Here is a 17,287-nt window from a genome sequence, read left to right as displayed (position 1 = left end):
ACAATAAAATCCATTTAAGTGTACCGTTTAATGAGTTTTGGCAAATGTGTATACTTGTATAAACACCATCACAATCAAAATATTGAACATTTTCATCACCCCAAATAATTTCTTCATGCCTCTTTGCTCTCAGTTCCTCCCCTCCCCTGTTTCCAGCTCCAGGAAAATACTGATTTGCTATCATTTAGTTTGTTTTGTCTTTTCTAGAGTTTCAAATAAATAAAATCATGCAACATATAGTCTTTTGTGTTGGGCTACTTTTACTCAACATAGTGATTTGGAGGTTCATCCATGATTTTATGTCTCTCAGTGGTTCATTCCTTTTCATTTGTGAATAACATTCCATTTTAACGATATATCAGAGTTTATTTATCCACTCACCTATTGCTGAACATTTGGCTTGTTTTCAGTTTTGAACATTCATATGTTAAGTCTTTGTGTGAACATATGTTTTTATTTTTCTTACGTAAATACCTAGGGGTGGACTTGCTGGGTCATATGGTATGTGCTTGTTTAACCTTGTAGCAACTGCCATACTACTTTCCAAAGTGGTTATATCATTTTATATTCCTACCAGCACTGTATGAGAGTTCTATTTGCTTGACATCCTTACCGAACTTGGATTTATAAGTGGCTTTAATTTTAACCATGCTAGTGATTTATGTAGTGGTATCTCATTGTAGTTTTAGTTTGCATTTCTCTGATAACTAATGATGTTAAGCATCTTTTGTGCTTATTGGCCAGCAATATATATCTTAATAATTTAGTAACACTGATAATTTTCTTCCATTTATACTTTTACTTAAATCAGTAATTTGTGTCTAATTAAATAGATTTTTAAAGTACACTTATATGAGTTCAAGTAATATTTTTAAATTTTATGTTAAAACCAAGGAGAATAAAAGAGAAAATTTTTAAATGATAAATTAACTTAGGTCAGGTTTATGTTTTCAGTAAGAAATAAATAAACTTATACAATAAAAAGACAGGAGGGGCTTCCCTGGTGGCGCAGTGGTTGAGAGTCTGCCTGCCGATGCAGGGGACACGGGTTCGTGCCCTGGTCCAGGAAGATCCCACGTGCCGCGGAGCGGCTGGGCCCATGAGCCATGGCCGCTGAGCCAGCGCGTTCGGAGCCTGTGCTTGGCAACGGGAGAGGCCACAACAGTGAGAGGCCCGTGTACCGCAAAAAAAAAAAAAGAAAAGAAAAAAGACAGGAGATCTTTAATTTAATTTAATTTAATTTATTTTTTAACATCTTTATTGGAGTATAATTGCTTTACAATGTTGTGTTAGTTTCTGCTGTGTAACGAAGTGAATCAGCTGTATGTATACATATATCCCCATATCCCCTCCCTCTTGCATCTCCCTCCCACCCTCCCTATCCCAACCCTCTAGGTGGGAGATCAGGGAGCTGATCTCCCTGTGCTATGCAGCTGCTTCCCACTAGCTATCTGTTTTACGTTTGGCAGTGTATATATGTCAATGCCACTCTCTCACTTTGTCCCAGCTTACCCTTCCCCCTCCCCGTGTCCTCAAGTCCATTCTCTATATCTGTGTCTTTATTCCTGTCCCACCCCTAGGTTCTTCAGAACCTTTTTTTTTTTTAAGATTCCATATATATGTGTTAGCGTAAGGTATTTGTTTTTCTCTTTCTGACTTACTTCACTCTGTATGACAGACTCTAGGTCCTTCCACCGCACTACAAATAACTTAATTCTGTTTCTTTTTATGGCTGAGTAATATTCCATTGTATATATGTGCCACATCCTCTTTATCCACTTATCTGTCAATGGACACTTAGGTTGCTTCCATGTCCTGGCTATTGTAAATAGTTCTGCAGTGAACAGTGTGGTACATGTCTCTTTTTGAATTATGGTTTTCTCAGGGTATATGCCCAGCAGTGGGATTGCTGGGTATATGGTAGTTCTATTTGTAGTTTTTTAAGGAACCTCCATACTGTTCTCCATAGTGGCTGTATCAATTTACATTCCCACCAACAGTGCAAGAGGGTTCCCTTTTCTCCACACCCTCTCCAGCATTTATTGTTTGTAGATTTTTTGATGATGGCCATTCTGACTGGTGTGAGGTGATACCTCATTGTAGTTTTGATTTGCATTTCTCTAATGATTGGTGATGTTGAGCATTCTTTCATGTGTTTGTTGGCAATCTGTATATCTTCTTTGGAGAAATGTCTGTTTAGGTCTTCTGCCTATTTTTGGATTGGGTTATTTGGTTTTTTTTTTGATATTGAGCTGTGCGAACTGCTTATATATTTTGGAGATTAATCCTTTGTCAGTTGCTTCGTTTGCAAATATTTTCTCCCATTCTGAGGGTTGTCTTTTTGTCTTGTTTATGGTTTCCTTTGCTGTGCAAAAGTTTTTAAGTTTCATTAGGTCCCATTTGTTTATTTTTGTTTTTGTTTCCATTTCTCAAAAATATGGGACGCTTCACGAATTTGCGTGTCATCCTTGTGCAGGGGCCATGCTAATCTCCGTATCATTCCAATTTTTAGTATATGTGCTGCCAAAGCGAGCACTTATTTAATTTTAGATATCATCTTGTCAGCTTGTATTAAGAAACATGAGAACTTATGAGTAAATGGTGTGCTAATTCTAATGAGTACGGTGTGGTTGCAGTGTGCTATGGACACAGCTAGACCAGATCAGTAGGCTACTGCGTGGTGAGGTCTTACTCACTGGGACTCAGAATCAAGGTAGAATGGCAGTCATGTGCAGTTCATCCTGACACAGGATTGAGCATGAGAGTGTAGTAACGTTACGCTGTGCGAGCCCCGGAGAAACTGCCTTTCAATCTGACTGGGATTTAATGGCATTCAAAGTGGAGGTGACAGTTTTGAAGAAAGATTAATAGTAACCTTAAATTTGCAGAACTTTCTATTTGGTCATAAGATTTCTTAACATTTAGGTAATATTTTAGTCACTTTCTGTAGAGAGCATGAATAAGTATTAGTCACTGAAGCTCGTTGCCTGGATCATAGAGATTAATGGTTATAATACACATACTGCAAATATTGTGGATAATATATATGGGATAAATAACTTTTTTGTTTTAATTTTGTTCATGAACCTTGTATCATGACCATGGTAAATTACATAATTGTTGTTAATGCTAATTCAAATGCTGTGGAGCTGAAAGAGATCTTAAATGTCATATAGTCCCATGGTAACCTGTATTTTTTAAAAATTTAATTCATGATAAAATAAATGTAACGTAAAATTTACCATCATAACCATTTTAAGGGTGCAGTTCAATCATGTTAAGTAGATTCACATTGTTGTGCAACCAGCCTCAAGAACTCTTTTCATCTTGCAAAACTGAAACTCTATACCCATTAAACAGCAACTCCTCATTTCCCCTGGTAACCTCTATTCTACTTTCTGTCTCTATGAATTTGACGACTCTAGGCACCTTATGTAAGTGGAATCATATACTATTTGCCTTTTTGTGATTGGCTTATTTCACTTAGTCACTTAGCATAATGTCCTCAAGGTTCATCTATGATGTAGCATGTGTCAGAATTCCTTCCTTTTTAAGGCTAATATTCCATTGTATGTATACACATTTTGTGGATCCATTCATCTGTTGAGACACTTGAGTTGCTTTCAGCTTTTGCCTGTTGTGAATAGTGCTGCTGTGAACATGAGGATACAAGTGTTTCTCTTCAGACCCTGCTTTCAGTTCCTTTTGGGTATATACCCAGGAATGAAATTGCTGGGTCATATCGTATATTCTATTTTTAACTTTTTTGAGGAACTGCCTTACTCTTTTCCACACCGGCTGCACCATTTTACATTCCCACTAACAGTACACAAAGGTTCCAGTTTCTCCACATCCTCATCAACACTTGTTATCTTCTTTTTCTTTTCAATAGTAGCCATTCTAATAAGTGGAAGGTGGTCCCTGTATTTTTAAAAGTCCATTTCCTTTCTGTTTCTTTCTCTCCTCCTAGTCTTTCTCCTCCCCCTCCCTCTGCTTCTTTCCTCTTCACCTACTCCTCCCTCTCTTTCTCTCTCCTGTCTCCTCCTGATCTTCCCAGAACTGCTTTGAAGGAATGGGATTAAGAAACCTACAGCTTCACCTTTGCTCACTCCTTTTGTAACTCGCAAGTGGCGAGGAGAACAGAAAAGAGAAAACATGGACCTATTTGACTTTTTTATTTTAAGGTTGAGGAAACTGAGGTCCAGAAAAATGAATTGACTTGGCCACAGCCACACAAAAAGTTAAGACTAGAATTCCTAACTCTCTGTTTAATAGTTTCTGAAACTATGTAGAGGTCAAAGAAATCTTGGGAGATCTCTATTAATTTTTTTCTGAGTTAAGACTGTGAATTAGCTTTCTCAGGTTTATCTATTCTGTAGTGTAATATTTTCTAAAGTGTGGAATGTATATTCCATTGGGATGTGAAGTGATTTTAAATGGTCCAATGATAAGATGGACTTCAGGTGGTTATGGGAAAGAGATTTAAGAAAACATTGAATCACAGAGTGAGGAAATTATTCCTTCTTCCATTCTCTGTCACTCGAAGTAATAAACATGGTCAGTTTGGTGCAACATATCTGTAATACCTCACAAATATTTGTTAATCTTCCCCTACTCCCATGTACACACTTAAAAAAAAAAGCACGATTCAGACTCAGAGATAATAGGCAGCAATAGCTGGCTAGTATTAAATAATTGTTTTGATATCATTTATTTTTAGTGTATTGTAATAATGAAAGTTGGAAGGTATTAGTTTTCTAGTTCTTGTGTTATAAAAGTTTTTCAAGAAATTTTATAATTGGGGAATTTAAAGAAACTGTTAAGTATATGAAAAGACAGGTGGTACAATGAAATGGCATGTGTGTTGTCTTAGTGTAGGTAGTTAAAAAGCAAACTTGGATATGAAGGTTTCAGTGCAAGTAGTTTATTTGGGGGATGATCCCAGGAAATGCCAATAGGTTATTGGGAAAGTGAGACAGGGAAGGGATTTTATCTAACAGAGATTATATTACTATACAAGTTACAACTGTAGCTAATTAGAGATGGATCACATAGGGGCAGTCTGGGAGCCAGTGTTATGCCACATCTCAGAGTTATTTCACCTGAGGGCAAAGGAAGCCTAGGGTATTTATATAGACTCCTGTCAGTCATTGGCCACTCACAGGTGGGGGTTAATTTCCTGACATTTCTGGCTGAAATGCAGGTGGGCAAAGAGGGTGCTAAGGGTCTGATAAATCTCTCAGATGCCGTAGTGTAAAGCTAGACCAGTGTGTGTTGAAGTGGTAAGGGTGAGTGTGTATGGCCATGGGGTACACAACATTTGCTACCTAATGCTACATATGTGTTAGAGGAATGACTACCTTTGGTAATTTCTATTGTGGCCAAACATTTTCAGAGAAAATGGATTTTATAGCCATCTTTGTAATTAAGCTCTAAAGTCTTGAAACTGAAAAGGAAAGTTTTCTTGGTATTAAACATAGCCCTTCTTAAAGTTGCTACTTAACATTTACCTTCTTAGATCCTTTTCTCAATGGGCAGAGTACTGAAGGTCTATGTGTATAGTATTTATCTAGTTGAATAAAGACTGTTATTAATTCCACCCCAGTAGTCTGTTCCCTACTAACCCACATTATTTTAGGCTTTCTTTGTTAAGTCATTTCCCAGTCATTTAGTAATTTATATTACTTGTTCCTGGACTTTCTCCAGCTTCTCTTCATCTTACTTAAGTTGATGAGGCTATTTTCCATAACTGCTTTTTCAAGATAATACATTTATCGGAGTCTTATATAATTTACATTTCTGGCCACATGTAAAACTTCATAGTTTATTAATAATTCATCATCATTTGAATGATAATTTAAATTTGAGTTATACAGATTACTGAAATTATCCCCAAAGCCATAGCATATCTATATCAATTATTTGATAGTTATTATAATGTATTTTGGAGCCATGTAAGTAGAAACACTGATTTAATCCTCAGTACTTTGTGCTAATATAAAGTTAAAATTAAACAATAGGAATTAACTGTGCTGCAAAAGAAATTGAATTGATTACATTATTTTGTAAGTATCTAAATTCATTTGCTTTATCTTCTTAACTCCATTGGCAGAAGAAAAAAAGTACTGTACTGCTGGCATTATAAATAGAAACGTCTGAAAAATGAAAGCCATGGTAGATTGTAAGTAGGCAACTCTGATGTTTAGAGAACTCACCCTTGATAGCAACTAACAGTGTCCCACTTCAGTGATATATATACAATAGCAAATAAATTGAATGACTTTACTTCTGATCAGTTTTTCCCTTAAGCAGAGTGAAATAATTCAGTAGTTATTTTGCTTCATTTAAAAATGGATTGGGCTTTCCTGGTGGCGCAGTGGTTGAGAGTCTGCCTGCCGATGCAGGTGACACGGGTTCATCCCCCGGTCCGGGAAGAAGGTCCCACATGCCGCGGAGCGGCTGGGCCTGTGAGCCATGGCCGCTGAGCCTGCGTGTCCGGAGCCTGTGCTCCGCAAAAGGGAGAGGCCACAACAGTGAGAGGCCCGCGTACCGCAAAAAAATAAAAATAAAAAAAAATAAAATAAAAAAGGATTTATTTTATGTTAATACACAGTAATTTGAAGAATCTTTGTTTAATTATGTTCTTGATCATCATTCCCACAGATGTTTTATGATGCTGTTGTGGCCACATATTATGAAAACTTAATAAATTACTGCTTCATTTTTATGGGGGAAACATCTACTCCTCCCCCTAAATTACACACACACACACACACACACACACACACACACACACACACACAGACACACACACACACAGAGGCATCTATTCTCAGTTTGGAATTAATTACATTCTGTAATTGTATTTTCATTATAGTCAAGAAGTATTTTACATACATTTATTTTTTTGCCATTTAGTTTTTGGTGAGCTGCAGTTTATTTACAGTGAAATACACGGACCTTAGGTGACACTATTCAGTGTGCTGTGAGAAGTGATTTTATCCCTATACCCATACTTTGTTCAGGATATGGGATATTTTTGTCATGCCAGAAACTTTTCTGTGCCTCTTCCCAGCCCATCTCTGCCCTCCTCTCCCCTCATTTTAATCCAATTGTGTCTTAGGCATTTCTCATTTACAGATTATATATTATTAAGTTTTGTTTCATTTTTAAAAAGCCATGTACCTCACAGAAGAATTTGAAGTTAAAGAGTTAACAATTTATTGAATACTGTTTTGAACTACTGATTAGGTAAGGACTGAATATTGATGTTATGATTCTATAAAGCTCCAAGATAGATCACATGCTAGTCCCCAAAATAAGCCTCAGTAAATTTAAGAAAATTGAAATTATATCAAGCATCTTTTCTGACCACAATGCTGTGGGACTAGAAATCAACTACAAGAGAAAAACTGCAAAAAACACAAACAGGTGGAGGCTAAACAGTTTGTTTAGCCTGAACAACCAATGGATCACTGAAAAAATCAAAGGGGAAATTAAAAAATACCTGGAAACAATGAAAATGAAAACACAATGATCCAAAACCTATGGGATGCACCAAAGCAGTACTAAGAGCAGTACTATCGTTTATAGCGATACAAGCTTACCTCAAGAAACAAGAAAAATCTCAAGTAAATAACCTAACCTTACACCTAAAGAAGCTAGAAAAATAAGAACAAACAAAACCAAAAGTTAGTAGAAAGGAAAGAAATCATGATCAGAGCAAAATTAAATGAAACAGAGACTAAAAATCAATAGGAAAGATCAATGAAACTAAGACCTGGTTCTTTAAAAAGTTACACAAAATTGATGAACCTTTAGCTAGACTTATTAAGAAAAAAAGAGAATTATTTAACATAGTTTTGGAAGTTTTAGCCACAGCAGTCAGAAAAGAAAAAGAAATAAAAGGAATCCAAATTGGAAAAGAAGAAGTAAAGCTGTCACTGTTTGCAAATGACATGATACTATACATAGAGAATCCTAAAGATGCTACCAGAAAACTACTAGAGTTAAACCATGAATTTGGTAAAGTAGCAGGATACAAAATTAATGCACAGAAATCTCTTGCATAACTATATACTAATGATGAAAAATCTGAAAGAGAAATTAAGGAAACACTCCCATTTACCATTGCAACAAAAAGAATAAAATACCTAGGTATAAACCTACCTAAGGAGACAAAAGACCTGTATGCAGAAAACTATAAGACACTGATGAAAGAAATAAAAGATGATACAAACAGATGGAGAGATATACCATGTTCTTGGATTGGAGAATCAACATTGTGAAAATGACTATACTACCCAAAGCAATCTACAGATTCAATGCAATCCCTATCAAACTACCAAAGGCATTTTTCACAGAACTAGAACAAAAAATTTCACAATTTGTATGGAAACATAAAAGACCCCGAATAGCCAAAGCAATCTTGAGAAAGAAAAACGGAGCTGGAGGAATCAGGCTCCCTGACTTCAGACTATACTACAAGGCTACAGCAACCAAGACAGTATGGTACTGGCACAAAAACATAAATATAGATCAATGCAACAGAATAGAAATCCCAGAGATAAACGTACATATGGTCACCTTATCTTTGCTAAAGGAGGCAAGAGTGTACAGTGGAGAAAAGACAGCCTCTTCAGTAAGTGATACTGGGAAAACTGGACAGCTACATGTTAAAGAATGAAATTAGAACACTCCCTAATACCATACACAAAAATAAACTCAAAATGGATTAAAGACCTAAATGTAAGGCCAGACACTATCAAACTCTTAGAGGAAAACGTAGGCGGAACACTCTATGACATAAATCACAGCAAGATCCTTTTTGACCCACCTCCTAGAGAAATGGAAATAAAAACAAAAATAAACAAATGGGACCTAATGAAACGTAAAAGGTTTTGCACAGCAAAGGAAACCATAAACAAGACCAAAAGACAACCCTCAGAATGGGAGAAAATATTTGCAAATGTAGCAACTGACAAAGGATTAATCTCCAAAATATACAAGCAGCTCATGTAGCTCAATATCAAAAAAAACAAACAACCCAATCCAAAAATGGGCAGAAGACCTAAATAGACATTTCTCCAAAGAAGATATACAGATTGACAACAAACACATGAAAGAATGCTCAACATCACTCATCATTAGAGAAATGCAAATCAAAACTACAATGAGGTATCACCTCACACCAATCAGAATGGCCATCATCAAAAAATCTACATACAATAAATGCTGGAGAGCGTGTGGAGAAAGGGAATCCCTCTTGCACTGTTGGTGGGAATGTAAATTGATACAGCCGCTATGGAGAATAGTATGGAGGTTCCTCAAAAAACTAAAACTAAAAATAGAACTACCATACAACCCAGCAATCCCACTGCTTGGTATATACCCTGAGAAAACCATAATTCAGAAAGAGTCATGTACCACAATGTTCATTGCAGAACTATTTACAATAGCCAGGACATGGAAGCAACCTAAGTGTCCATTGACAGATGAATGGATAAAGAAGATCTGGCACATATATACAATGGAATATTCCTCAGCCGTAAAAAGAAATGAAATTGAGTTATTTTTAGTGAGGTGGATGGATCTAGAGTCTGTCATACAAAGTGAAGTAAGTCAGAAAGAGAAAAACAAATACCATATGCTAACACATATATATGGAAACTTTAAAAAAAAAAAGGTTCTGAAGAACCTGGGGCAGGACAGGAATAAAGACACAGATGTAGAGGACTTGAGGACACGGGCAGGAGGAAGGGTGAGCTGGGCTGAAGTGAGAGAGTGGCATGGACATATATACACTACCAGTGTAAAATAGATAGCTTGTGGGAAGCAGCTGCATAGCACAGGGAGATCATCTGGGTGCTTTGTGACCACCCGGAGGGGTGGGATAGGGAGAGTGGGAGGGAGATGCAAGAGGAGGTATGGGGATATATGAATATGTATACCTGATTCGCTTTGTTATAAAAAGTTCACTTTGTTATAAAGAAACTAACACACCATTGTAAAGCAATTATACTCCAATAAAAATTTAAAAAAAAAAGAAAAAAGAGCCCAAGTCAATAAAATCGGAAGTGAAAAAGGACAAGTTACACCTGATACCACATAAATACGAAGGATCATAAGAGACTACCGCTAACAATATATGCCTATAAATTGGGCAACCTAGAAGAAATGGACAGATTTCTAGAAACATACAACCTTCCAAGACTGAACCAGGAAGAAAGAGAAAATATGAACAGACCAATTACCAGTAATGGAAAAATATGTGTAGTGTAATTTTTAAGAGTAATTTTTAATATTTGTACTTTTTGACTTTATAAATATTTTACAATTTGAATTAATATGGAATTGAGCCCTATATATAGTTTACATGTACTCATTTGATAACTTTCTGGAGATCATTTAAAATGTTTTTGACTATTTCAAGTGCCCAAACTAGCCATGTTTAAAAATAAAACAAAATTATTTTTAATTAAAAAAAAAATTTGTCTATAAACCTAATTGGTCATTGATTCAGCCCCAAATTAGTCATCAACCATTTTTTTGACCCATATCTTTAGTCATTTATCTTTGGCTTCAAAACATTTTTACTTTTGCTAATATAAAAGTATTCTTCACCTAAATAGTTATCTAATGTAATATGTTGTCAGTGCTTACAAGGCCCCATCTTTTTACTTCTTTGGAAGCAGCCTTTCATGGTAGAATGTTTTTTCCTACCATTCCAATGAATTTTATTCTTTAAAATAGCATATGGGTGGAGCTATTAAATGAGTAAGTCATGAAGTAAAGAAAAATAAAATGCATTTATTTAGGAATAATATGAGCACTGAACTTTCTTACTCCCTTCGCTATCACCTTCTTCTTTTTGCTGTTTTTCTCCCCTAATGTGCCATTTGCCTGTGTGGTTTTTTGGGTTTTTTTCCTTGTTCATTGGCAACTCAGAGCTATTTGTTGAATTTCAGTTTGTGCTCGCCTCCTTTCCTTCATCAAATCCTTATTGAGGGTTTACTATGTTCCAGGCATTGTGATAGAGGATAAAGAAGAAACAGGTATTATTCCTGCCTTCATGGGGCTTACATACAAAACACAATTCTCTCTCTCTTCTCTACATCAGAACTAGCCTTGTTTTTGCAGGGAAGTTACTTGCACTAAGATGTAAATGGATGGCAAAATATGAAATTTAAATTATCAACTACAGTGCTTAGGAATGGGCAAAGCATTAGCTCAAAGGGATCATTCTCCCTTTGCATGAGGTTCCATGCAAATCATCAGGTTCCATGATTTGCATGAGGTTCCATGCAAATCATCAGGCAAATGGTAAGTAGAGTTTAGATGTGCTTTCCCAACAACTGTTAAATTGACTGCAATATGTGCTACCAACATGCAGGGACAACTTGGTGGTTAGATCAATAATACCTTTTGTTTACTGAGTGAAAAACCATGGAGACATCAAAGAAAATCAATTAAGGAAATAAGATCCCTGTCCATCGTCCTGATAAGACCATCTGTTAAAATTTCAAGAAGGATAATGGTTCCTTAGTCTATCACTACACTTCTGTTATTTGTATTTCATAGAAATTGGCATTTTGAGGAGAGCAGTATTAGAGAAGTCAATAATTTTAAAAATCATTTTTGACAAAGAAACAACTTTAAAATTTATTTTAGATAATGCATGAGTTTTCTTTTTAATTAACTCTCATAACATTGTTTTAATAGTTCTAACAAGTAGCTAACCATTATTCCATGTTATAGTATTTTCTTTAAATTCTTTCTACTCTATTTTTACTTCCCTCTAATTTGTTTTCAGATTCTAAAACTTAATATGTTTCTCTCAATTCCATCAAAATTAAAATTGTGATCTTTCATATTCACTAAACTTTTTTCTTTTTTTATTTATTCCTTTGTTTTAAAAATTTTACCCAAGAACTATATGCAACACATTTTGTTAAAGAGGATTGAAATAGTATAGAAGCATGCAGACAGAATAAGTGAAGCTTATTTTATTGTCAGTCTTGTCATTGAGTACCATTATAATTTTCTTTCAACATATCTTCTGAAAAATTATATAGTTCAGCCATATACCAGTTCAAAATTCTCTAAGCATAGCACAGGGAGATCAGCTCAGTGCTCTGTGATGACCTACAAGGGTCGGATAGAGAAGGTGGGAGGGAGACTCAAGAGAGAGGGGATATGTGGACATGTGTATGCATATGACTGATTCACTTTGGTGTACAACAGAAACTAACACAGTATTGTGAAGCAATTATACTCCAGTAAATACCTATTAAAAAAATTCTCTAAGCTGATTTCAGAGTATGCATAATTCAGTATTTCTGAAGAGTATGAAGAGTTTTAGAAATTTAACATACTATGTAATAAAGTGCATTTTCACTTAAAGGCAAAGGTAAATAGTGCAGTAATTTATACCAGTGGATTGTCAGTGTTGATTAATTACTATTTTACTAAAATATTGTATTCGCCTTTAAACATTGTAGTCACTATAGATAATTACTGAAAGAAACTTGGTTATTGTATATATCCTGGCCTCTTGTGAAATAGATTTTGGATTCTAGGGTTTGATAACAGTATTCTCCTAATTTTCATTAGGTGATTTACCCAATGACTTTTGAGGTTCTTTTTTGTCCTTTGATATTTTTGTTTTTGATTTACTGTGTACCTTAAATATTCAAACTTTTACAGGAAGAATTAGCCTTTTATTTCCCCAAAGTCTTAAAATTTAGCAGGAAATTAAAGATTTTGGTTGGCACGTATGTCTTAATTAGGGACTATTAATGCGAGTACAGGTGAGGAAGGGGGAAGTGGTTCTGAGTGTATTTTCTTTTCCCTCGGAATCCTGAAAACCCATGGAGGGGGAAAGTGGTAATAACAATTGCTTTGGAGTCTATCTGGATTAGTTTCCTATTGCTGTGTAACAAATTAAAACAAATTTAGTGGCTTAAAGCAACACCCATTTATTATCTCATAATTTCTATAAATCATAAGTCTGAGGAGACTCAACTGGGTTCTCTGTTCTAGGTCTGAGATGACTGAAATTAAGGTGTCTGTCACACTGGGCTTTTATGTAGTGGTCCTAGGGAAGAATTCACTTTCAAGCTCTTTCAGGTTGTTGGGGAGAATTCATTTCCTTCCTTTCAGTTATAGAGGACTGAGGTCTCTGTTTTCTTGCTGGCTGTCAGCTGGGGTGTGCTCTCTGCTCCTAGAGGCTGCCCACGTCACTTCTCACGTGGCCTCTTCTTCTGCAAACGTGCATGTTGAAGCGTTCTCTGCTTTAACTCTCTGACCTCCTCTTCTGCCACCAGCCAGAGAAGCACTCTAATTTGAAAGGCTTATGAGGCTGGGTCAGTCCCAATTTTAAGCTAATCGTGCCATGTAGCACAATCACGGAAGAGATTTCTCATCACTTTCGTAGGTTACAGGGATGCAGGTTTGGAATCTGAGAGATTTTTAGAATTCTGCCTACGATATCACTTCAAAAAATAGCATCAGTCTTCATAATAGGTCACTCATAACCAGTGAGCTGGGGGAAGCATATAACTCACATATGAAAGGCCATTAAGGAGGCCTAAACGTTAAAATGAGATTTTTGCTGCAAAGGATATATGGTGAGATTACTATGTTTGGGCAGTCTGGATGGGCAGACTCAGTCTTATACAGAATTCATTTCTCTCCCAAACAAATGCATAATTTCAATATAATCCAATCAAAACATCAAACAGGGTTTTCTTAAAGTTGAAAAGCTAATTCTAAAGTTCATGGAAGAGATTATAGAAAAGAAAAGCTGTGAAGGACTTGTTCTACGAATCTTACAAAATACTACAAAGCTATAGTAATAAAAACTGAGTGGTAACAGACCAGGAGTAAATAAACAGATCCATGTATAAATGAGAACTTAGTTCATGATAAATATACCCTTTCAAATTAAAAAAAAGATAATGCAGTAAATGGTGTTTATCTTAATACCCCAAATAGATTGTAGAACTAATCAGTTTTAAAACTGCAAAACCAATAGAAACAAAATCAGGAGACTATTTTTTCATAATCTTAAAAAGGGGAAGATCGTCTTACGTAGAATATAAAACATCACAAGGCTTATAGGAAAGGCGTTGATATATTTGGCCAAGTAATAGTTAATAAACACCATAGAAAGAGTTAAAGGAAAAATATATATTAAATAAATTGGAGTAAAAATTTCATCATGTTTAACAAGATCCTGTAAATCATTAAGGGAAGACAAGCAATGCAATAGATAAATGGACATAAGATATGAATAGACTATTCACACAACATGGGAAACCAATGGCCAGTAAACATATGGAGAGGATCAACTCTATAGAATGTTTGATTAAAAACTAGATCTATTCCTTCTTTATAGCACTTTTTTTATAATAGAAAAAAAGTAGCCTGAATATTCATAAATAGTGGAATGGTTAAGTAAGTTTTATCTATACTATAGCATACTATGAAACCAATAAAAATAGTTGTACATGCATGTACACACAGACACAAATACATACACACTTGAAAAGAGCTCCAAGATGTATTGTTAAGAACAGTAAGTAGCAGGAAAACACGTTATCTGTCACCTGGTTCATATATGTACTATTGAACAAAAAGGTATTTTATCAGATACATAAAATGTTCAGCTGTGTATTTTCCCTTATATTTAGGTTGGGCCCTGTGGCATATTCTGGATAGTAGTTGGTGAGTGTATTATTTGTGAGTCAAGGCATTTAGGAGCTATGATGCCACCTCTACAATCTTTAGCTCCTCTAAGGCTGCATCAGGATGACACAACTACAAAGTGGTAGAGCCTTGTTAATCAGAGTCTCTAAAGTGACCGTGTGGATCAGGACCTCCTGTGTACCCTCCGTTAGATGAGTAACTTAGGAGTTAAAGCACTGAGATTTGGGGGCTGTTTGTTGTTGCAGTTGGTGCTAACTCTTCTGCTCCTGGCTAGCACAGAGACAAAAATGCACATGAAGGTGAATTTATTGGTAAGACGTTGGAGGACTGCGTGCTGTCCTATGGTTGGTTAATCAGGTTGGTTAGTCATTATGTCCAGGAACAGGAATAGCCGGAAGTGAGTGTGAGCATAAAGCAGGAGGCAATCACATTTTACTCTGATTTTCTTTTTGTTTGAATCATATGCAACTGTATTTATGTATAAATTTTATTATGAAAATATTAGGATAAGTAAAATAAAATATTGCTAAAAAGTAGGTGATATGCCAAGTTTGCTTCAAAATTAACTTGACCCTTGATATGGTAGTATTACGGCTACTACTCATTTTGTTTAGGAGTTTAGGTAACTAATAAGTTGATACAATGAAGTAACTAATTGTTTCAATTCATGTATGAAATAAGTTTGCTAAAGTGGAAAGTCTTTTGGTGAGACTCTCATTATTAAAGAGTATGATTTATAGCATATGATATGTAGTATAGTATTTTTAATTTTCAGTCCTTTGCAGACTGCTTAATGATTTTGCTTTTTCCGAAGTCCACTATATAGTTATTTTTTACTTAGCCAGTTTTCTGTAAAATTACTTAAATGAATTCATTTAATAAGGAGTACCTTATATTTCTACCAGAAATGAAAAACTAGTATCCCTTGACATAAATGGAAGATAAACATAAAATTAAATACAGTAAAAATGAAATAATATTACGTGATTTGGCTAACTGCTTTTGCTTGACAACACCCAACACTGGGGCCTACTTTCCTTTAAAAAGTGAGATTGTTAGCTTCAGAGGTGGTAAAGATTGAGACCTTCTCCTTGACCTATCAGAATGCTTTAAAAATAATTGAAAATGGAACAAATTCTTAGGATATGGTTCATAGTTATTTACTCTCTTGCCTGTGTATCACCAGTGTCATTAATCCCACACTTGGGGAAACACTGGTATTATAGGAAGAATTCTAGGATTGGATTCAGAATACCTAGCATCATTGCTACCTGTCACTTACCATGTCTTTGGGTTGTCACTATGTCTTTGTACTTATGTCACTGTTTATAAAATGGGGGCAAAAATGCCTACCATCTTTAATTCATCTCAGAATTTTTGTGAGGAACAAATGAAATAATATTGTATATCACTATTAATAATAGTTTTAGTAGTAGTTTAACAATAGTATATAACTAAGGAATTCTGTTATTTTAAGTTACAGTGCTTTGACTACCAACACATAAGTTTAATAATTCATTCTCTTAGTTCCGTGTACTCCACCCCAAGGGAGTCAGCATCTCTCTTGCAAATATGCTTCATTACCATAGACACTGGGAGCACGTATGAATCTGCATCTATGCCTTCTCACCAGGGAAGACATTTAAAGTGCATACTCTGATGGTCAGTCTAGAGTTGCAAAATGTATTTTATGCATAGCTAGATCTTCTGATGTGCTGCTTACATTTATTGATATTTTAAGTTTCTATAGTTTGATTTATTACTAGAGAGACTAGAGAAGCCTCCTATTCTAAAGACTTGTCCTAATACCGCAGCAAGATTGGAATACTGAGCTCATTTGCTCTTTCTGGTAACCGGAGTGTTGTTTAGTAAATTTCTTCCCCCAGAAATTATTACTTAGTTTAGTAGAATCTTAGTATTGGTCTGTCCTGCTGGACCCCAAGGGGAATAATGTTTAAGACAGTGTTATAATCATGACAAAAAATGTCCCTCACTTGTAGGAAGTAGTTGTAACTTTGTTCTTTTTGACTCACGAAAATGGCTTTATATATATTTTATGTAATATCTATCAAATTTGTCATTGAGAAATCCTTATAAACTAAATCTATTCTGAGTCACATCCCTGCTACCAAAAACACTTCCCCTCTTGCCTTTGGAAACTTGCTTCACCTTTTCCAGTTAGCTCCTGCTCTTTGATGTTAATCAGGTATTTTTTGGGAGATAGATGGTAGGCAGGTAGGGATGATTTATTGAACTCATTCACTCCCAATTGATTCCCTCATTTTCATATGGTCAGAAGTGCAAGAAAATGAGCCAGGACCTTAATCACTACATTATTAGCCTTCATATGACTCTACTTGAAGTCCAAGTGTAGCAGTAATGTTTACACTTTCATAATAACTTCTAGTTGCCTATAGCAATCACATAGTTTTAGTAAATAATTCCTATACATTTCATGCTTACCTCTGGCCCTGTTGAAGAAGCAGAGTTTGTGATGTTTGTTGGATTTGAATGTGCTAGAAGCATCATTTATTTATATAAAGTCTACTATGAGAAAAGCATATCCAAAAATCTGAGT

The 17,287-nt window shown here is 35.4% G+C and overlaps 1 protein-coding gene and 1 non-coding gene across 8 annotated transcripts in view; one reads left to right on the top strand and one right to left on the bottom strand.

Moving 5' to 3' along the window:
* The window catches only part of RFX3 (regulatory factor X3), a 289,832-nt gene that overhangs the window by 149,338 nt on the left and 123,207 nt on the right, over positions 1-17,287 (top strand). The gene's annotated exons all lie outside the window — the stretch shown is intronic.
* LOC137228493 (U6 spliceosomal RNA) lies at positions 2,432-2,536 on the bottom strand. The gene has a single exon (XR_010945282.1). It is a non-coding gene; the product is annotated as a U6 spliceosomal RNA (small nuclear RNA).

This window comes from Pseudorca crassidens, chromosome 7 (genome assembly GCF_039906515.1).
Source record: "Pseudorca crassidens isolate mPseCra1 chromosome 7, mPseCra1.hap1, whole genome shotgun sequence".
In the NCBI taxonomy this organism is placed as follows: Eukaryota; Metazoa; Chordata; class Mammalia; order Artiodactyla; family Delphinidae; genus Pseudorca; species Pseudorca crassidens.
This window is presented reverse-complemented; position numbering and strand designations above follow the sequence as displayed.